A 23,605-nucleotide genomic window follows, 5' to 3' on the forward strand; every position below is an offset into this window, starting at 1 on the left:
ATTCTGTTTTGTCTGGCATAGGGTGTTTTTCATAAAATAGCATGTGTGCATCTCAAATGTCTCCCCACCCTTCCTTTAGAACGCTCAGCTGCTTTGGCTGATAGGTGCATATGCCAGATGGGGTACAATCCTCAGTCCCAGCTCGGGCTTCTCCAGGGGAGGCCTTTGTGTTTTTCCAGTGGTGCTAGAGGTGATTTAGAGGAGAGACCCTCTCAGGTTGCACTCTGGGCTCACCCACCCCCTCTCTCCTGCCCTGCTCCACATGGCTTGTCTTTAAATGTTTCAGTCCCTCTACCTACACACTGTTTTATTGGCGAGTGGTCCCTGGATTTGCAGTTGCCCAGCTAGGAGGGTAGAAAGAGGGTGAGGAGGAACAGGAAGGCCTGGGGAACCCTGTGTGGGGCCCAGCAGGAGGACTGGATGACCAAGGCAGTGGGGAAGGACATGCCAGCATGCAGCAACTTTCATCTCTGATCAAGTCATTTGCTCTTTTTAACACTTAGATGTGACTTGGAAAGCCTCTTTTTTATTCTGTAAATATTCTCTGTGGTATGAGACCATCTTCCATCTACTTCACAATGCAACCAATCTATTCATTTATTGATAATCACTTGTTAGTATTTAGTAATTCATTCATAACTGTATTAATGCAATCAATCTTTATTCATTCTTTTACCTGACAAACCTTTATTTGGTGCCTTCTCTATGTAAGGCATTGCTCCCCTGCAGAGAACACAGCAGGAAACAAAGCAGACACAGTCCCTGCCCCATTTTTGTAGGAGGAAAGAGACAATAAATGAATGATTAGATGTAGGAATGAATAAACTCCTGTGTGAAATAGGTAGGAAATACACAGGAAATGCACAGATGAAAAAGGAGGAGTAACTATGTCAGGAGGAGGGAGAGGTGGTTGTGCTGGGGGAGAGCAGGAAGGGCTGTTTTTGTCAGGCTCAAGTTGAAACAGAGACCCAGGCAGAGGGAAGAGCAGGCACAAGGCCCTGGTGCAGGGCTCAAGCCTATTTTGGCCACACCAGTGGACCCATGTGGCAGGAGCACAAGGATGGAGGGAGAAAGTAACAAGAGATGAGGTCAGAGCAAGAGTGAAGGGAGATGATGTGGGCCCTTGAGGAAACGCAAAGACTTTGGCTTTTGCTCTGAGAAATGGGCTAGGATTGTGTGGCTTTGGGCAGAGCAATCCCATGATATTACTCACATTTTAAAGCCATCACCCAGGCTACTCTGTGAAGAGTCTGGAGAGGGGGCAGGAAAGGAGATCGGAAGCCTGCAGATCGGTTAAAGACGTTAATTCTGGTACAAGATACTGGCGTGGGTGGAACTAGTGTTGCGGAGGAAGGCCTACGGTACATTCTGAGGTTTGGATGTGGGGTGTGCAAGGAAAGGGGACGGGTTCCAAGGAGGACTCCAAGGCATTTCTATTTACTGAGATAGCAGAATAGGGCTTGCAATTGGGTTGTCTGTTAGACACACATGTGGAGTCTTGAGAGGGCAGTTGGGTCTACACATCTGGAGTTCAGCATAGACATACCAGGTATGATCTGTAATTGGGAGTTAAAAGTGTAGACATGATATTAAAGTCACAGGACTGGGTGAGGCTGCCTGGGGAATAGTGTAGTTTGAGAAAAGAAGAAGTTCAAGAAAGATCCTGGAACACTTAGCTGTCTATGGAGAATAAAGAAAAGATGGAGAAGAAAGGAACATCAGCCAAATATAAATGTGTTTTGGCAACTTGACACATGTCCTTCCATGTCCTGGAAGGCTATGCCTTTTGGGCGCGTGTTTGTAAAGTCTAATAGGGCTGGGCTGCAGTGTCATGCCTCCACCTGCAGGTGGTGCAATTTGGCAAGACAATATACGCAGAAGGCATGTATTCTAGACTTAAAGCATGGGGTCCTGAACTACGAGTGAGGATTCAGCCTCAGTGATTTTGTGAATTTTATTTTATTTTATTTTATTTTTTTAAAGATTTTTATTTATTTATTTATTTGAGAGAGAGAGAATGAGAGACAGAGAGCACAAGAGGGAAGAGGGCAGAGGGAGAAGCAGACCCCCTGCCAAGCAGGGAGCCCGATGTGGGACTCGATCCTGGGACTCCAGGATCATGAGCTGAGCCGAAGGCAGTCGCTTAACCAACTGAGCCACCCAGGCGCCCTGATTTTGTGAATTTTAGATTTTGTATATTTAGTTTACTTAAAATAACACACACACACAATTAACTTAAAATGGGTCAACCTCATGTTAAAATCCTTAAGATATATGTACACATATGTACGAAATAGAAATAGTGCTGACATTGTTTTGTCACAACAAATATTCTGAATCTGAAATTAAACTTTACCACATCTCAGGGTTTGGATCAAAATCTTGAGATGATTTTTTTTGCTCTATTTCCAACTCACTTCATTGCCATATCTCTGTAATTGGCATCACAGATTCTTTTTTGCAAGGTGCAAATCTGTGCGAAAATCCCCCCAAATTCTTTTACATCTCAAACCCAAACTTTGGAAGGATGGTATATAAGTGACTTGGCAGGGGCAGTCTAGAGTAGCTAAAACCCCAGCGCTGAAATTCTACTCATTAACAAGTTGTTAAATAATTAATAGGTTTGTGTTTAATTGCTTCTGTGTATATAATCTTGCTTTTTCTGAAAACCATCATTAATTTTCAGTTAGTTCCACTCGAAGTAACAAGGCCTAATGCTTCCAGTTGGAAAAAATGAATATTTATGAACACTTGCTCTATCTGAAGCTAGAGGAAAAATAGAATTATTCAGCTCCTTAATGTTTAAAAATGGGGAGGGGGAGAGAAACTTGTCCGTTTCAGAGTCTGACAATTTGTTTATTTGGCAAGTTTAGATCTCTGACCTTGGCTAATTTCTCTAGAGAGCTTGTTAAATTTTATCTTAAGTGGAAATTCTGTCCTCAAAAATTTTGGTTTCCAGAAGACTGCACCTAAGACAACGTCACACTTCCACACAAATGGAACCGGACAATGATGGTTCTGGTATGGATGCCAGTTGGGCAGCATCTCTCACCTGGGCACAAGCGAATGGCTCTAAGACCAGTTTAGTTGCATCCCACAATAGATGAGAGCCCCTGGTGCCTGGGGCCCTGGAGCTCAAACTGACAGGTGCATCCTGCAATGCAATTCCTGAGCGGAAATCCATCCTCTATCTCTGCACCCATATAGTTGGCAGATATTGTTGGGATCGGATTGATATCAGTCTTCAGAACAGAAAGTCCCTATTCAGGGATTTTTTTTTTTTTTTTTTTGAAGATGTAGGATCTGGGGCAATTTTACTTTCTTCCGTTTAGCTCTTGTCTTTTCCAAATTATTTATCATTACCAAGTAACATAATAATATACAAATATCTGTTCACTGTGGCTTTTAAGGAAAAGATGCTCAAAAAAGTACTCTGAGATTATTTGGTAACGGGTTTGCCTGATGGTTTCACTGACTTTCTTTTGTGGCTGGAAGGAAAGCAAGATCATTCCATATGCGCATACCTAACCAGTGTGCTGTTTAGTTTTACATGTTTCTAATTATTACAAAGGTGGTAACTTGTTGTATGTGGCCTTCTGGGACTTGTATTTTCATGCAACATTATGTTCCCAAGATTCATCATTTGTGTGTATATCATAGTTCACTCCTTCTTAACGATACATCTCACAATGTGATACTCTCAGGTTCATTCATGTTTAATGGTGCATAATATTCTACTGCATGAATACTATAAATTTTTTTTATCCATTGGCCTGTTGACAAAACTTTGGGTTGTTTCCAGTTTTGCTTTGTTTTTCCTAGTCTGAACTGTGCTGATCCCTGGTGTACCTGTGCAAGAATTTAAGGTCCTTAGGACTATATTGCCAGGTTCTCACATTACCTTTACAAGGTAATGCCACGTTGTTTCCAAGGTGGCTGTAATTATACCAACACTGTTTCATGAGCATATTGGTTGCTGCCTGTCCCATGGGGTCAAGTGGTCTATCGTAATTGGCATTTGCCTTGTTTCTAATGAGGCCAATTATCTCCCTTGTTTTTTGAATGTGTGTGTTTCTATTTCTGTGAACCGGCAGTTCGTGTCTATTGCACATTTTACTGTTGGTTCATTTCTTTTTTTCTTATTGATTTAAATACTATTTATCTAATCAATTCTAAATACTAAGACCTTTCTGTTTTCAGTTGCCTGTGTTGAACATATCTTCTCTCAGTTTCTAGATTTTTTTATAGTATGTTTTGATAAACATATTTTTAATTGCAGTGTAGCCAAAACTATCAATCCTTTAAAAGTATTTAGTTTTTCGGTCTGTTTAAGAGATCCTTCTGTTTCAAGGTCAGAAAGATATTCTTCCATATTTTCTTTTAAACATTTTGGAGATATGCTTTTTAAGTTTTAAATTTATTTGAAATCATTTTTTGTATAGAATGAGTTGGATACCCTAGTTCACTTTTTATTTTTATTTATTGTTTATTTCTTAAAAGATTTATTTACTTTTGAGAGAGAAAGAGAGTGGGGGGAGAGGCAGAGGGAGAGGGAGAGAGACAATCCTCAAGCAGACTCCCCACTGAGTGTGGAGTTAGATGTGGAGATCGATCAATCTCAGGACACTGAGATCATGACCTGAGCGGAAATCAAGAGTCAGCCACTTAACCGATGGAGCCACCCAGCTGCCCCGCCTAGTTCACTTTTTTAAACTATGGATAACCAATTGCATCAGCACTATTTATTGAAAAATTCCTTTCTACCTATTACTCCACACTGTCATCTCTCTCTCTCTCTCTGTGTGTCTCTCTTTATGTGTGGGTCTAATTTTGAGCTTCCTATGCTTTATATCTGGCCAATTTATCAAATGCCTGGGCAATGTCACATTGCCTTACTCCAGGATGTTTTATGACAAGTGCTGATAGCTGGTGGTGTAGGTCTTCTGTTCTAGTCCTTATTCTTACTGGTATTCTTGATCTTTTGCACTTCCACAAACATTTTAGAATCCATTTGTCAGGTTCTGTAGACTCTCTGTTAGAATTTGAATTGGAAATACAGTGCATCTATAAATCTGTTGAGGCAGAATTGATGTCTTTTTGACATTGGGTTTTCCTACTATGAACACGGACATATTATTGTACCCCCAAACAAGAAGCTATTATGAAGTAAGAGTGAAAATAGCAAAGAGCTCTAAACAAGATTTATAAAAGGAATATTTTATAGACAGCTGCAGGGGCAGAATAAAAGTGGCTCAGAGCTGAGTCACTGATTTGGAAGATAGGATGAAGCAGTCTGCTATCATACAGAAAGGAAATAATAAAAAGAAATAGTAAGGGAAAAATTAAGAGACATGGATGATTGATTCAAGAAATAAAATAATTACCTAATAATGTGCAATCCAGAAAGTGATGAGAGAGAAAAGAGTAGGGAAAAAAATGATTAAAAGACAATAGAAGAGGGGCGCCTGGGTGGCTCAGTGGGTTGAGTGCCTGACTCTTGATTTCAGCTCAGGTCATGATCTCAAGGTCATGAGATTAAGCCCCTCGTCTGGCTCTGTGCTCAGTGGGATGTCTGCTTGAGATTCTCTCTCTCTCCTCTGCCTTTCCCCCACTTGCATGCTCTCTCTCTCTAAAATAAGCAAATATTGAAAAAAAGACAATAGAAGAATATAGCTTAATTTTAAGAAAGATTTGAGTCTAAAGAAACCATTGAATACTAAGCAAAAGCAATGACAATGTACACAGTCCTCAATACAGCTAAAATCTCTGAAGTCTAAGTTAAAACTGAGCCAATCCTAAAAATGTATGGAAGAAAGGTGGGCTGTTTTCAAAACAGCCAGGATTAGACTGGCATCCAATTTATCATTTTTAAGTAAAATTCTTTTATTATTATTATTATTTATTTTTCAGAGAAAGAGTGCGCACAAGATGGGGGAGCGGCAGGCAGAGGGAGAGGGAGAAGCAGGATCCCCGCTGAGCAGGGAGCCCCATGGGTGACTCGATCCCAGGACCCTGGATCATGACCTGAGCCGAAGGCAGACATTCAACCAACGGAGCCACTCAGGCATCCCTTTAAGTAAAATTCTTAAAGATAGTGGGGTTTATTTGTTTTTCTGGTGTTGAGTTGTAAAAGTTCTTTATTAGTTTGGTTATTAACCCCATAATCAGATATGTCATTCGGAAGAACAAACAAAGAAAGAGACAAACAAAAAAACAGATTCTTTTTTTTTTTTTTAAACCAGACTCTTAAATACAGGGAACAAACTGATGGTTACCAGAAGGGAGGTGGTTGGGGGGATGGGTGATATAGGTGATGGGGATTAAAGAGTCCACTTGTCGTGATGAGCAGTGAGAAATGTATAGAATTGTTGAATCACTATATTGTACACCTGAAACTAATATAACACCGTATGTTAAATATACTGGAATAATAACAAAGAAAAGACTATGGGGACAATATCTCCAAAGTTCTAAGGGAAAAAAGTTTCAAGTTAAAAGTATGTTTCAAGCCAGATAGTTAAGAAAGGGAACAAAACAATCCCCACAAACATGCAGATTTTTAAAAGCTTATATTACTTGCAAATTGTTCCTGAAAGAAGGTCCTCTAGTACACACACCAGCAGAGAAAAAGTTGGACCCAGGACAAGGGAGGCACAGAACACAAGAAAAAGTGGAAGGTGACAAAGACAGAAAGCTTGCTGTCTTTATTTTGAGTAAAACACAGGATTAAAAAGAGTCATAATAGGGAAAACATCAACACAATCTGGAGCTAAAACCTGGCAGAGCTTAAACAACGTAGATTATTTACCAAGAGAGGGCATGTAGAATTGTGCTAAAAGTCTTGTCTTTATGGTAAAGAGGTTATAGAATTAATTTTGGAAATTTACAGGAAAAAGAAAAGCATATATAATTATGTTTGGCAAAAAGTTTAAAGGCAATTACTCTTTTACCAGAAATAGAGTGTAGCTATTCTAAACCTCTCAAATAAAAACGTGAAATACAAGAAATGAACCAGAGACAGCAGATTCCAAGAGGGAGCTAGAAATGGGGGAAAATGTCATTTCAGTAACTGTGAAGGAGTTAAAGTTTGGCTTAGAGCAAAAGCAAGAAATTTGCTTGATTTAAAAGTTGATTTCTGGAAACATACCTAAAACTACAGAAAAGGAAAATGAGCAAATGGACAGCCATTTCAGAAAATAAAGTACCATGGTATACACGCTTATCAGAGATTCAAGAACGGCTAAGTAAGGTAAAAGGCATGGAGCGTCCGCTTGTCTTGCCGAGGCCAGCCACCTGCTGCTCACTGCGCACTGGCGTCTGGTGAGTGCCTTGCACCAATATCGTCAGTAAGTATTCACAAGAAATCTGTGGGCTCAATGACTTCATAGCTATTTCACAGGTGAAAATATTGGGGTTCGGAGAAGGTAAACAGTTTGCCAAGGATCGTGAAGCCAGGATGTGGCAGAGCTGGAACGGAAGGGCTGGGGTTCAAAGAGACAGCCTCCCGTAAACAGAGTACCAGCAATAAAACCATGCCAGCAGAGCGGTGTTTCCTCCCTATCTGGTCATCCTGTTCCTAAGACAGCAGAAGTGTCCTCTGCCCTGCAGACTCGCGCTCCAGGGAGAGACGCCGTTCCACGTCCTCTCTGTCCACATCTCCCTCCTTGCACCGCTCTGCTCTGAAACTGGAGCCTCTCCTTGGTCGTCCTAGAGATGCACCAGGGCCATCTGGCTATTCTGGAGAGAAAAGTCCAGTTCTCCAGCTCACAGACTAGTGAGAGCTCCAACTCGGTCAGAATGGACTTTCCTATGGGAAACTGCAGTTGCATAAAAGCGGGATCTTTGTTTCCAAAGACGTCTGCATCTCTTGCCCAGAGTCATCTCAAAAAGTGTGATAAATACCCATCTGCTTGACAGGGGCCTCTTTCCCTTGTATTCAGAGGCTGGTCGCTGATCCGGGCCCACTGTGGGGTGCAGAAAATGCCACGCTCTGTGTCCTGCCACGGGACGAGAGGGAAGAAAGAAATCCACGGGGCGGGTTGCACGTATCAAAACATGCCTGTTTCATTTAACCCACAGACAGGTAGACAAAGGGTGAAGCATAATGAGCTGTTGTTTGCAAATGTAGGAAGTTTCCCGCAGTGAGGTTCCTGCACAGCATTGTGGTTATTTTAAGACTCACAAGTCTGTGCTAGAGAAGAAAATGCGCCCAGGGCCCAGCGTTTCCCCAGGACTCCGTACCGGCTCAGCTTGCGTTCTCTCATCCTGCACGATCCTTCTTTCCAGCTGAAATTTCTGCAGACCAGAGTCTGGATCCTGTGAATGAGGTCTCCAGGGTGCTGTGGGGCCACTGCAGTGTGGTCCAGACCCCACGGACAGGTACTGCCCATCCTAGGATGTGGCCCCAACCGCCCAGCCCAGCTCATCTACCTCCCCCACCTGCCCCATTCTTTCTTGCTCCAGACTTTTCTCGTCATTTTTCTCCAGCTGCATTGCCCTAAAGTGCACCTACCCAGGTGACAGGGAGATTGCGGAGAGCATACAGTCTGGAATGCGAATCAGAGTCCGGAGCTCGGTGCTGGCATTCGTTAGCTGTGTGATCACCGACAGCTCACGGCACAGTCATGCACGACATCGTCGCCCTCGCCGTGACAGCCCTGACAACAGCAGCAGATAATAAAGAAGCGGCTGGTAAGATAAGCCGTTTCTCCCTGAGCCTTCACATCGACACTTAGAGTTAGATGCTATTATCTCTGTTTCAGAAAATGAGTTAAATATGGGACTGAGACTTCAAAGAAGGCCCCATATTGTAGGATTCCAGTTTAACGGAAATGTCCCGAATTGGTAAATCCATAGAGACAGAAGGTAGATTGGTGGTTACTTAACAGCTGGGGAGGTCGGGGTGGGGGCGGTGATAGTTAACCGGCACAGAATTTCCTTTTGGGGTGGTGAAAATATTTGGGAACCAGATGGTGATGGTCGCACAATACAATGGATTTACTAAATGCCACTGAATTTCTCACTTCAAGATAGTTAAAATGGTCAATTTTATGTTACATGTATTTTACCGCAATTTAAAATAAGTTCACGGAACTTGTACGTGTCTGAGTCCAAGGCATGCGGTTTAATCATCGGGCTCTGGGACTGCCTTACCTTTGCTTTCCCCAGCTGTGGAAACGGGAGCATAAAACACCTCACAGGTATCATGTAACTTGTGGGGCCCCGTGCAAAATGGGATGCTTGTTAAAAATTTACTAAGAATTTCAAGACAATGACAGCACAGCGTTAGGCCAAGTGCTGGGGCCTTTTGAGCACGGGGCCCTGGGCGGCTGCATGAGGGCCCACGAAGCCGGCCCTATTCACAGGGCCATCCTGACGTCCACACACGATAACAGTGTACAGCTATTACACTTGGAACTGGAAACGGGAATGAACCTCATCACAGAACCCAAGGGCTGCTGGCCGGCCCTCTCCATCCTGGCCAAGCGGACCTTGCTAAAATCAGGAGGAGGGTTTCACGGCTCCACAAGCCTGACTAACAGTCCCCTGGATAGGACAATACGAGAAGGAGAATGGAGAAGAAAACACCCGCCATCGGTTGACGAACCGGCATAGGACCTGGTGTGCGACAAGAATTCAATCTCACTTAATCCTCAAGCAACCTGCACGACGGTTCTCTTTAGGAAGAGATAAGTTAAGTCACTGAGCTGGGACAGGATCTTGCTGTAGGATTCGTGCACTGATGTTTATCAAATGCTGCCCGGGTGGGAGGCTCTGACAGGCACGCACAAAGGCAGGTCCACGGAAGGGCTCTGCGGGAAACTGGAGAAACCCTTAGCCAGGTGTCGTGTAAGAGAGTCTTTGTACCGGACACACCTGGATCCAGTCTTGCTTTGTCAGGCCCCCATCCTCCTACCCCTGCAGCGTCCGCAACAGCTTGCCTCGCTCCTGCCTCTGCATCAGGTTTTGCCTTGCGGTCATTCACTGCAGCACAGAGCTTATCAACCTCCCTCTTGGCGGCTGTTGAGGTTTTGGCTTGAGTGTGAAGTTCATTCTCTGTCTTTACAGTGACTCTTGTTTTGGGGGAGGTGTGTTCCCTGAATGGTGAGCACCACCCACAGTTTCTCTGGGAAGCCTGGGATTGGTGGAAGTAGCGTGTAACGTGGCTTCTGGAACGGCATGCTCACGTTTGGGTGTGGACCCATCTGGAGCCAGGGTGAGAATTGTTAACAGCCGCTTGCGTGGAAACAGGGTTTGCCTGTTTGTCTCGACAGGGGAGGGGGGGACTGCCCTGAAGACAGGGTTCAAAGCCTGCCCCACCCGCAATTCCGGCCTTGGAAGGAGGCTCCTTCAGCACTGTGGAAACTGGTGCTGGTCACCGTGACCTGAGCCACGCCCACGTGGCCTAGTCCACACCTGATGCCTCCGCATGAAGTCCTCCGTAAAGAGTGGCTGCAAGCGTCAGAATGGGAGTGCTCCGTGCCTCCCCGGATGAGCTGCGTGGAAGCTCAGAGCATTGCCATCAATCTGCTTTCTTGCACTCCACCTGCTCGTCATTCCTTCTCATTCAGCCTCTTGTGGGCCGGGAGGGCTGCTTTTGCGGGTGAGCCCTGTGGGACCCCTCCTCTGTCTGCTTGTCAGGGCTTTGTGCTGTCCCCTCCTGTCAGCCGGACAGCCTTGTCTGCCTCTCTCCCTCCTCTGCCCCCACACAAGCCTGCCCATCCTCCTTTCTCATCCAAATCCCCCAGAGCCGTGGGTCCTGTGTGCTCCCAACATCTCCCTCTTCTCTGCTGGTTTTGTCTGTTTCCAGTCTATCCCTCTTCGTGTTTCCACCTTGAGACATTGCATGTTCCTCCAACAGGATCCTTTTCTTCCCGTGGGGAGGGATGGAGGCCCCCCCTCTGTGGAAGAGGTAAGGAAGAGTGCCTTGGAACCCTCCCTGCCGCAGTCGTGGGCCTGTCTCACCTCCCCATCCTCCACGAGCCCATGTCCCTTTGGGCTGTCTTTGGCTCCTGGTCTTTCTGCAACAGCAAACCTTTCTCCATATTCCTGATGCTATTGTCAGACTTGTTGTTTCTGCAGAGCTCCAGAAACACGTGGAACACTGTCCCTGGCCTCCTACTGCAGAGAAGCCCCCCTGCCCTGGGCACGGCTCTACCCCTCGGGTGGGAAATGTGCTGCAGGGAGCAGACCTCGGCTTTGGTTCTGTGCGGCTGCCTCCAGGTGGCGAAGGGAGGGACACATCTCCATGTGGTTCATATCACACCCTGTCCTGCTTTCTGGCCAGTGTCGCACGTACATTCCCAGGACAACCTGGGATATTGCTTGTCTGTGCTGGGCTCCAATGCCCCTCTTGAGAACCCTTAAACTGACAGGCACCATTTAATCCAGAGGAAAAAAAGACATATTTAGGCAGGATTGTGCTTTTTAATGTGTGCGGCTGTTTTCTCAAGAACTTGAACATAGTATTAAGCATCTCATACTTAGGTGATTCTTCTCTCATTTTCAATCAAGAAACCATGGGAATAAATACGCTATCCCTAGAGACCAGGGCCCAAGAACCACCACGCACTTCACTGGTGGGTTAAGTGACCGGTCTACTTCTAGGGATCATTAATAAAGAGTCTGTAACAATGATAACAGTCATCAAAATACTAATAACACCATGCTGGGTACACAGTAAGCATTTCTTAAAATAAGCATTTCCGAAATAAATATTTTCTAAGTGTTGAGGTATGGTAGGTATTTGTTGGAGAGAAATCTGTGATTTATTAAAAAAGAATCTTGCAATGAATTCTTGGCAAGCAGAAAGCTATCTTACAGTCTTGGAAAAGGGAAGGCAAGAATGGTTTTGAGTGGTCAAGCGGTGTGTATGGATGTTCTTTTGATGCTCATTAAAGTCTGCTCACTGTCAGGTGTTCTGAGTGAGCTTGAAAAGGTGGGGAAGGCATTTTTTTGGAATATGTAAGATCTGGTGTTTGGGGCTTTTTGCCAGTGCTCCTGGCAGATTTGAAATATCAAAGGATAAAACAAGGCCATTGGATTATAGGACCAGAGATACTGCAGGATAAAATTCAAAAGGCCCAGCCACAAGTTAATGAATCCTATCTCTCCACTGCATGCCCTGCACCATGTGTCAATAACATTTAGAAGTGTGCTAGCAAAGATGTCTCAGATATATTTTTATTTAAGCCCTCTGGGACCCCATTAGAAATATGACTTCAGCCTCGGAAGCAGAGCGAGGTCGGAGGGGTCCTGGTAACCAGCACATGAAGCATTTGGTGCATATGAAATAAGTCCATTCTCATAACAGCACTAGGCAAGGGGAATGTCATTCTTCCCATTTTACAGATGAAAACTGGGACCTGGTGAGGTCATACAACTTCTCCGAAGTCCCACGCCGGAGTCACGGAGCTGGGGTTTGTACACAGTCCTGTCAGCTCTGAAGCGTGGGCTGTTTACCACCACCCTGGACGGCGTCCACAGGATGGCTCAGTCGATGGGCTGAGTCTGACCTTCCGAATCAGATCAGGGAAAATGGAGCCCCAGCGTTAGTTAGGGTAGTGCATCCCATCCCAGAACAGCCTCTTGGAGTGTTTAACTTGTACCAAGTAAGTGGTTGCAAAGAGCTCAGTGCAATTTGTTTCTTGCTGGGACGTCACACCCGCACCCAGGAGTCCAGAAATAACACCTTTCAGCCCTGATCGCTGTTTTGCAGATACTCATGCTACACTCAACAGATGTCTTTTGATTCTGCAATGTTTCCAACTGTCAGAGCTGAAAAAGCAATAAATAATAATACTCCCACATTTACATAGCAATTGAACACACTGCATAGTAAAATAACTTTGTTTCTTTCCATTTGGATATTTTGTAATGTCTTCTAGTTCTCAGGACTTTTGCATATCATTCCCAGGATGCTCGTGGAGAGCAAATATTTAGACTACATGGACATTATTCAGTTTTAGAACATTTTTTTTTTTTTCAGGAAAATAATTGTTACTTAAAGCAGATGGTGCTACGGTCTCTGATGCGTAGCTTGTAAGCCTCCTTAATTTATTTCTGCTTTCTTTGTATGGCACTATCTTTAAAACATCTCTGATGGCAACCACAGATGTGTGTGAGGTATTTCCCATCTTTCCTACTCCCTACTAAAGGTTTGTGCAGAAGTAAGCTAATCCCAAACAAATCCCAAGTGCGTTATCCTTTAGTTAAAATTTTCTATTCCTGTAAGGCCATTTCCACAAAAGCTCAAGGGACTGCATCAGTACTTTGTTGTGACAAACTTAACATTACACCACAAAGTGCTTGAAAGGAGCATGCGTGGGTTCACATCCGGAAAAACTTGTTGTTATTCTGAATTTTTGATACAACGTTGGTTGTGACTCATGAGCTTTTTGTCATTTCAGACTTTGTCAGCATGAACTTAAGGTGAGGATTCCCCCCCCGCCTCCGGCCAAGAGACATGGTACTTATGGGACCAACCGTGGGTCAATTTCAGAATCCATGAGCTTTCTCCAGTGCGGTCAGAATTTGTGTACCGGGCGGAGAAACACAAAGGTCATGGCACTGTAAAGAACAGCAGCCTGAGCAACAAAGAGGCAGCTTAGAACCCGCTTCCCGGAGTCGATACCCTTTGGTAAAACCAGGGTTAGCAGGATGCTGTGCTTAATAGCGAGGAGCTGCATTTCTCTTAATTTAGCTTCCCTGATTATTGAAAAATAGTTACAGGAAGATTAAGCTGTAAATGTAATGGCATTAGCAAATAGCACAGGGAAACGGTGATTCATCAGTCTACAAGGTGCTGGGCGTCCCTACTCCACTTCCTTTGACTTTATTATTAATACTAATGAACAATCATAGCCCGGCTTTCTGGGCGGCTCTCATCGTGGGGTTCCAAGGCACCGTCCTAATACTAACCTGTTCACTTGCACACCTTTGCAGTTCTGCAGTTCAAGGCATGTGAATAGCCAAGGGAGGATGACGGCTCATGGGTGAGTGTCATAACCGGGGGGAGATCTGCAGTCTCGGCTCTGTGGAGATGCCTCCCGGTGGGGGCTGGAAAGAGCCCCAGAGAAAGGGGCAGTGGGGGTCTGTGCCTGGCTGTGGAAAGGCTCATGGGCTCTGGCTCTGTCACTTTCTAAGTGTCAGTTGACTCATCCATCTGTTGAATGGAGTAAGGGATAGAGGGAGATTAACACCTTGACACGGTACAGGTTACGCTGGATAAGTTGTGTAAGCCACAGCATGTGTAGGAAGGGATCAATGACTTCATTCTCCACTTCCTACTTGCAAAATGGGCAACCCAGTCTTGTTCCTGCTCACATAGGTACCCTGAGGACCAAACGAGGACCATCAGCTTTATCAACCAGACCTTTACTCACCCTGAGAGATATCTGGTGCCGTGATGGAGCTGAGTCCACGAGTCCGGGGCCCAGCCCTTGGTGTCCACACGCAAGCTGGCAATAAAAGAAACAGTTGGTAAAACACTCTGTATGATAAGGGAAGGGGTACAAAGAGTTCTATGGACCCAGAAGAAGGGAGAAAGGAAACCTTCCTGTGTTCGTTCATTCATTCATTTATTCGAGAAATTTAACTGAGCATCTGCTATATGTCTGGCATTATTCTAGGTGCTAGGATTAGAGAGTAAACAGGACAGCTCCCTCGTGTTGACTTCCTTCCAGCAACTACAGTATGAATAGATTTGAAATGTCAGGTGCAGTGGTTTCCTGGGCATGCTCCTTCCCCAGGCTCCTTACGCTACAGGAAGCATGACCGAGCAGGGCCCACCAGCCGCGCCTTGAAATCAACCACCGGGGCCGCGCCCTGAAATCAATCACCGTGCCCTGAAATCAAGCACCCACATTGCCTGTGGACTGTTCCCTACCAAGGACCGAGTGCGGCTGGGGTGCTAACACAGACCCTATCTGTTGCAGGGAGAAAAGGAACTCCTTCCTCGGCCCATTTTGGCTCACAGACTCTCCAGCGGTTCTGCTGAAACTACCGGAGAACTCCAGGCTGGCTAGGACTTTGCCCACCTCCGCCCTGCTCCCCTCCACCTGGTCACACCTGTATGTGGGTCTGCCACTCTCTCCCAGCCTTTTCGGGCTGCCCCCATTTCCTTCCACAGACATTTCTCCTAATAAAACCCTGCTTGCTCAATCCCCTCTTGGTGTCTGCTTCAGGGAGAACCCAGATCAATGAGATGTTTTGTAGAATAAAGCAGGGAAAAGGTAAAGAGAGGGGTGGGGTGTAGGGAGCAAGCCATTTGAGCCACAGGAGTGCTCTTAGCAGAGAAAGCTTCAAGGCTGGTGCTCCCGAGAGAGGATCTTAGTGAGGGTGTTGCAGCACAGGGAGGAGCCCAGTGTCCCCCGAGCAGTAAGTGAGGGACGAGGGTAAGGGAAGGGACTGAGACACACATGTAATGACATGAACCTATCAACGTAGAAGCACACAGAACAGTTTCACTGCCCTCAAAGTCCCCTGTCCTCCTCCTATTCATCCCTCCTCCCCCCAAACCCCGGCAACCTCAGATCTTTTTACTGTCTCTATAGTTTTGCCTTTTCCAGAATGTCACATAGTTAGAATCATGCAGTTGGTAACCTTCAGATTGGCTTCTTTCTATTAGTGATATGTATTTAATGTCCCTCCATATCTTTTCATGGCTTGGAGCTCATTTCTTTTTACTACTGAATCATATTTCATTGTCTGGATGGACTACAGTTTATTTATCCATTTTGCCTACTGAAGCACATCTTGGTTGCTTCCAAGTTTGGGCAATTATGAATAAAGCTGTTTCAACATCCAAGTGTGAGTTTTTGTGTGGACACAAGTTTTCAACTCCTCTGAGTAAATACCAAGGGATGTGATTGCTGGATCATATGGTAAGCTCATGGTTAGCTGTGTAAGAAACCATCAACATGTCTTCCCAAATGGCTGTGCCATGTTGCATCCCCACCAGCAATGAGTGAGCATCCCAATGGTTCCACATTCTCCCAGCATTTGGTGTTGCTGGTGTTCTGGATTTGGCTGTTCTAATAGGTGAGTAGTGGGTCTCGCTGTTGTTTTAACTTTCAGTCCCCCGATGAGAGATGATGTGCAGTATTTTCTTACATGCTCACTTGCCATCTATGTATCTTCTTTGGGGAGATGTCTGTGGGTCTTTGGCCCATTTTGTAAGTGAGTTGTTTGTTTTCTTATTGTTGAGTGTTAAGGGTTCTTTGCGAATCCAGGTAACAGTCCTTTATCAGATGTCCTTTCAAGTATTTTCTTCCAATCTGTGGTTTGTCTTCTCATTTTCTCGACTTTCTTTGGCAGACGTTTTTAATTTTAATGACATTTACTTCGTCAATTCTTTCTTTCATGGATCCTGCCTTTGGTGTGTAGCTAAAAGGTGTCACCACACCCAAGATCATCCTGGTTTCCTCCTGGGTGATCTTCCAGTTCTATCATTTTGTGTTTCATTTTTAGGCCTGTGATCCATTTTGAGTTAATTTTTTGTGAAGGGTGTAAATAAAGCCTGTGTCTAGATTCAGGGGTTTTTGTTGTTGGTTTGGTTTGGTTTTTTGTATGAGGATGTCCAGTTGCTGCAGCACTATTGGTTATAAAAATTTTGCTTCATTGTGCTGCCCTTGCTCAAAGATGTCACAGATGAGTTTGTCAAAGATGAGTTGACTACTTATGTGGGTCTATTTCTGGGCTCTCTCTTCTGTTCCATTGATCTATTTGTCTGTTCTTTTGCCAATTCCACACTGTCTTGATCACTGTAGCTTCACAGTAAGTCTTGACTTTGGATCGTGTCGGTCCTTCAACTTTGTTCTTCCTCAAAAATTGTGCTGATTTTAACTTACTGTGTTTTGACTGGCCTAGAACAAAAGAATGAAATGATAAAGTATTTGCTGTTTTGTGTAAGGTTTCTTTTATTTAGCTTACTTTTTGTTGAGATTCACCCATGTCGCAGTGTGTACCAGTACTCCACTCCTGTTGTACTTTTGAGTAGTAACCCGTTGTATGGATATAGGAAAGTCTGGTTAGCTCTTTTCCTGGTGATGGACCCCAGGGGCTATTTCCAGTTTTTGACCATTTATTCATAATGTCAGAATAATCTCCAATTAGTTTTTCTTCCAGCAACTTTGTAGTTTTAAGCTTTATGTTTTGGTCTGTTATGAAACTCAGATGAAATTTTGTGTAGGGCATGAGGTTGAGATCAAGACTCATATTTTGCAGAGTGGCTATCTAGTTGTTTCAGAGCCATGTGTCAAAAAGGGTATTGTTTCTCCACTGAATTACCTTGACACATTGGATGGATATCAGTAAATGAAATTTCGTGATTCAGACCAAACATGTATGAGTGTAGTCTAGACTTTATATCCTGCTTCATTGATCTAATGTCTATTCTTATGCCAATATCACATGACCTTGGAATCAGGTATTCTAACTCCTCTAACTTTGTTGTTGTTGTTGTTTTCAACATTCTAGGTCTTTTGCATTTTCATATAAATTTCAGATTCAGCTCAAGAAATCTTACATAAATGCCCTCTGGTATTTAGATTGTGATTAAATTGAATCTTACAGATCGATTTTGAGAAAATTAATATCTTAACTATATTAGGTCATCCAGTTGGTGGACATCTCTATTTACTTAGATCTTCTTTCATTACTTTTAGTAATGTTTTGTAGTTTTCAGTGTGGAGCTTCTGCACATCTTTTATTAAATTTATGCTGGACTATTTTATAATTTCTGAAGCTATTATAAATTGAATTGATTTTTAAATTAAGTTTTCAATCGTTCATTTCTAGTTTATAAAACTATAACTGATTTGTGTGTGTTGAGCATTCCTCCAGTGACACTGATATATTTACTTACTGATTATGGAAGTTGCTTGTAGATTTCTTAGTATCTCCTATTTAAAAAGTCATGCCAACTGTGAGCAGAGATAGCTAGCTGTTCTCCTTCCTTCCTAACTTTTGTGCCTTTGTTTTTCTTGACTCATTGCGAAGTCTTGGATCCTACTAATATGAAATATAGAAGACAAGAGTGAACAACTTGCCCTGTTCTCATCTTGGGAGGGAAGCAGTGAATAATAAATCATTGAGTTTGGAGTTGGCTTTAGGTTTTTTCATTTTGTTTTGTTTGTATACGACCCTTTTCAGATTGAGAAATTTTCAAATTCTAATTTAGTGAGTTTTAAACATTAATTGGTGTTAAATTTTGTCATGTGTTTTTGTGAATTTACTTAAATGGACATTTGATTTAATTGTATTAATATAGAATATTGTTGATTGATTTTCAGAAATTAAGTCAACCTTGAATTCTTATTCTAACCTAATGTATTTTTATATATATTGCCGACTTTCATTTACTAAAAAGGTTTTTTTTCTTTATTTTTTTAATGGTTTTTTCATGTCTTAGTGTCTTAGTTATGATGTCTTCATAAAACAAATTTCTTACTTTTGTATGTTCTGGAAGGATTTATGGAGGATTGGTATGATTTTTACCTTGAATGCTTGATGCAATTCACCAACATCACTATCTGGGTCTGAAGCTTTACCTGTTAGAAGACTATTGAAAATGAAATCCACTTATTTAATAGATAACTGGGCTAATTGGGCTTTCTATTTCATTTTATATCAGTTTTGGTAAGTTGTATGTTTCAAGAAATGTGTCCATTTAACCTTAGTTGTTAAATTTATCAGCCAAAGTGTTCTTAGTATTCTCTTGCCATTTCTCTAATGTCTGTAGGGTTAGTAATAATCTACCTCTTATGATCCTAATATTAATTTGTGTTGTATCATTTTTTTCTTGATTTGCTAGCTTCAGATTTTCTTGATTTTTCAAAACCTTCATTATTTTTTTCTGTTTTATTGCCTTCTATTTTAATGATTTCTGCTCTTCTTTCTTTTTATATACTTTCCTCTTCTTTCACTGGCATTTTTAGGTTGAATTTTAGACTATTGATCTTGGACCTTTTTCCTTTCTAGCATAAATATTTAAAGCTCGCATTTCCTTGTGTTTTTACTTTAGTAGTATCCCACAAATTTTGTCACATTATATTTTCATTATCACTCAATTTCTTTCTTTGTGGTGGACCATAGGTCAAATCTCTCCTCATTCCCCTTGGACTTAGTTGGCTGCTTGCAGCCTCACACACACACACAGCTCAGGGGTCATCCAGAGATTTTGGCAGCATTTATATGCCAAATATTTTGCTTCTTTTTGTGGCTTTCTTCATTCTAGGATGTCTCCTCCTCCATTTTTCTAACTGATGATATTGCTTTGAACTCTTCCTCTGGCTTTTCAAGGCTGTTGGGTGTTGGTTCCTTTCTGGGTTTTACCCACCTGCTATCTCTGATGAGGTCCTGACATCAGGAAAAAGGAAAATTATCCAGTACCATTCCCTTCTTTCCAGTACTGACTCCCCTCCAGTCTCTGCGTGTTTGTGGCCACTCTCCCATGTCTTCCAAAATCTATGGTTGTTATTGGTGGTAGGGTCTCTCTGATAGAAGCTGCTCTGTCATTATTAGAAGAAGAATATTGCTGGATTTATTTCTAGTGACTTTGAAAAGAGCAAGTTTGGGAAAACAGAAGGGAGTCTGATTATTGGAAGTCAGAGAGTAAATGCTTGGTGAAGAAGTGGAGGGTGCAAGCATAAGAGTGTTTTAAACAAAAGACAGGTGATACTTTGAGATTGTGTATCCTATGTAGATGAGGAGAATTCTTATCTTGTTCACCAGTGTATCCCAGTACAACCCATGCCTACCACAATATCTAGCCCATGCTAGGTAATTAATGTTTGTTGTATAACTTTTTGTTTGTTTGTTGTTGTTGTTGTATAGCTTTGAATGCTCTATGCCTCTTTTATAACTAAATTCTATAGTTTATGTATAAGAACTGACATAATTAGAATTTAAGATGGGCTACATGTAACAGGGACACAAAGTAACAACTTCAACAAAATAAAAGTAAAAGTTTATTTTGCTCTCATGCAGATTTCCAAGCTGATATGATTCTTGTCTTCTGCAAAGCCATCCAGGAGCTCAGGCTTTTCCTCACCTTCAGTGTAGTCCTATATTTTAAGGAAAGAACACAGATGTTGCACACTTGTCACTTCTGTTCATATTCTATTGACCACAGTTTAGTCAGATAGTCATATCAAACTGCAAAGGCTGTTGAGAAGAGTAGTCTTTCCTCTGGGCAGCTACTTAACCAGTAGAAAATCTATTATGGTGGAGAACAGATATTGAGGGACAAGTTCAGTCTCAACAGCAAAATATGAGGATAACAATGTACTAGGGCTTTTATATTCAATTTCATGTCTTTTTTGGAGTTTCATTTTTACTATTTGTAGAAGTTGTTCTAGGATTGCAATGTGCATCCTTAGCTTACTATAGACATACTTCATTTTATTTCTCTTTACTTTATTGCACTTTGCCTATATTGATTTCTTACAAATTGAAGGTTTGTGGCAAGCTTGCTTCGAGCAAGTCTATTGGCACCAGTTTCCAACATTTGGAAAGTGAGCGTTTGCTTACTTCATGTCTCTGTGACACATTTTGGTAATTATCACAGTGTTTCAAACTTTTCCATTATTATTATATATATTATGGTGATCTGTGATCAGTTATTATGAATCACTGAAATTTCAGGTGAGGGTTAGCATTTTTAGCAATAAAATATTTTTAATCAAGGTATGCAAATTATTGTTTTAGACATAATGCTATTGTACACTTAGTAGATTACAATACCATGTACACACAACTTTTATGTGCACTGGGAAACAAAAGATTCATTTGATGTGCTTTATTGTGATATTTGCTTTATTGTGGTGGTCTGGACCCAAACCCAGGGCATCTCTGAGATGTGCCTGTACTTTCTACTTAGATACTGTATCATTTCACTCTTCAAAAATATAAGAACTTTACAGAAATATAATTTATTTTCCCACCTTATACCTTGTGCTGTTGTTATAATAAATCTTACTTCTCTGTCATAATAATACTATTTTCCCTTTAAACAATAAATTGTCTTTTAAGGAAATTAATAAAATAAAGAAGCTCTATGTTTTAAATATGTGGTCACATATTTACCATCTTCTGTGTTTCTATCTGGCACCATTTCCCTTGAGCTTAAAATACTATATTTAGTATTTCTTATAGTGCAATTCAGATGGTGATTAATTTCACCCTCATTTTTGAAAGATACTTTCACTAGGTATAGAATGCTGTAGTGACAGTTGTTTTCCTTTAGTGCTTCAAAATTGCAATGCCATTGTTTTCTGGCCCTCGTTCTTTCTGATGAGAAGTCAGCCATCATTCATATTGTTTAATATGCTATGTGTAATATGCTGCTTTTAAAATTTTTTTCCTTTAACTTTGGTATTCAGCATTTTGATCATGATGTATCTAGACACAATTTTCTTTGTATTTATCCTACTTGGGGTTTGCTGTGCTTCTCGGATTTGTTAGTTAATTTTTTTTTTCACCAAATATGTAAACATTTTGATCATTATGTTTTAAAATATATTTTCTGTCCCATTTTCTGTTTCACCTTTAATTTTAGGATCTATGTGAGATCACTTGAAATTATCTCAGAGGTCACTGAGTCTTACTTCAAATGTTCTAAACTCATATTTATCTTCTTGCCCTCAGCTTGGAAAAATTCCATTTCTTTTAAAATTCTCTGACCCCTTCCTTTTCTGTCTTCAATCTCTGTTGAGCTCATTTGGTATTTTTAAAAAATTTTAGGTACTATAGTTTCTTTCTTTTTTTTTTTTTTAAAGATTTTATTTATTTATTTGACAGAGACAGACACAGCGAGAGGGGGAACACAAGCATGGGGAGTGGGAGAGGGAGAAGCAGGCTTCCTGCTGAGCAGGGAGCCCAATGTGGGGCTTGATCCCAGGACCCTGGGATCACAACCCGAGCTGAAGGCAAATGATTAACAACTGAGCCACCCAGGTGCCCCTAGGTACTATAGTTTCTAATTCCAGAATTTCCATTTGGTTCTTTTTAGTTTTTGCATTTTCTCTGATATTTATCATAGCTGCTTTCAATCTTTGTCTGCTGAGTCCAACATTCTTGTCATCAAGGAGATGTTTCTATTGAATATTTTCTTCTTGCTCATGAAAAAATTTTCCTGGTTTTACACATAGCTAGTAATGTTTTTAATACTGGACACTGTGTGTGATACATTATAAGGAGTCTGCATTACATTGTCGTCCTTTAAAGAGTGCTGAGCCTTGTTTAGTCTGATGGTTGATTTATAGGCTGCTCTCCTTAATCCTATCTGTTTGGTTGTAGGGTTTTTTCAGGAGGAAGAAAGGATATCGAGGGTAGCTCTTACTCTGGATTATGGTTCTGACTCTTAATGTATACCTTTTCAGGTGTCTTAACTGAAACTACAGTGGATTAATGAGGACTTTTCCATGTAATGTGAAATTTCTAGTATTGCTATTCTCTCAACTTCGTAGAAGCTATTCTAGGGTAGGATTTGAGGAGTCTCACCCCTTGTGAATACACTCAGCCATTGGCCAACCACCCACAGGGAACCCCTTCTGTACCTCTGTTACAGCTCTTTCCTCCCGTATTCTGCTTCACAAATTCCTGCTGCTTCAGTGGCACCAAACTCTAATCTCTACCTCTTCATCTCAGTGGGGCCACTGTGCTCTGCCTTGTCCCCAGGAAGAGAGCTGGGATGAATGTCAGGTTCACCTTTCCTACAGCATTTTTACAATGAATTCTTATTTATCTCTCTCTCCCTCTCTCTCTCCCCCCACCAATCTCTTCCTCTCTCTCTCTCTTTCTCTATCTCAGAGATATCATTCTTTCACTATTTTCCAGTCCTGGAAACATTTGCCTTATATATTTTATCCAGGTTTATCAATGTTTAAAGAAGGGAAAGTTTAGGACTACTTCTTTGTCCCAGAAGTAGAAATTTTAGACCTACTTTGTCTCATGAAGAGTATCCTTAAAGCAAGCATGGCCAGACTCTTTTCCTTTTCATGGCCCACTATTGAGACTGGTCCAACTAGGTACTTGTCATGTAGTTGACTCATTGTGTAGGATCCTGGGTTGTAGCCCCGGAAATCACTGCCATTCCCTGACTTTCCCTTCTCCATTTCCCCCACAACATTATCTACCATTTAGAGGGGAATTTATTAGAACAAAATGTCCTTTTGACTGAGAAGTCCATCATACACTGGGTCCCATCTTCTTTTCCAGTCGTATTTTCAATATCTCCTCTTGAGGAACAGATACTAAACTTACCCACTCGCTATCCCTGTTTTGTCTCCACATTTCTAACTGTAGGATGTTACAATCTCCCTTGATTTCCCTAGACCGAAGCAATCATTCTCCACTCTGTCCTTTTGTCTTTACTGTCTGAACAATTCACTTAGCAATTAATCATGTCTTGTCTTAGGTTATCTCTTCTCTCATTGTCTAGAACTGACATTTGATTCTCTTATTATATAATTCTTTATAAAAATATCTTGCCTCCCACTACAATATAAGCTTCTTGATGGCAGGGCCCATGACCTATTGTTTATACCCCGTCTAGCATAGTATTTTGCATATATATTTGATCATGGTCACATGCTTGTTAATG

At 42.0% G+C, this 23,605-nt stretch overlaps 1 long non-coding RNA gene across 2 annotated transcripts; it reads left to right on the forward strand.

Moving 5' to 3' along the window:
- Window positions 1–8,550: 8,550 nt before the first annotated feature.
- LOC144381792 (uncharacterized) lies at window positions 8,551–15,165 on the forward strand. Of its 2 annotated transcripts, XR_013447615.1 has the most exons (4): window positions 8,551–8,691; window positions 12,352–13,994; window positions 14,330–14,481; window positions 14,937–15,165. It is a non-coding gene; the product is annotated as an uncharacterized LOC144381792 (long non-coding RNA). The 2 variants fall into 2 exon arrangements; XR_013447614.1 differs by having other exon boundaries at window positions 12,352–14,481.
- Window positions 15,166–23,605: the final 8,440 nt, after the last annotated feature.

This window comes from Halichoerus grypus, chromosome 5 (genome assembly GCF_964656455.1).
Source record: "Halichoerus grypus chromosome 5, mHalGry1.hap1.1, whole genome shotgun sequence".
NCBI classification, from domain to species: Eukaryota; Metazoa; Chordata; class Mammalia; order Carnivora; family Phocidae; genus Halichoerus; species Halichoerus grypus.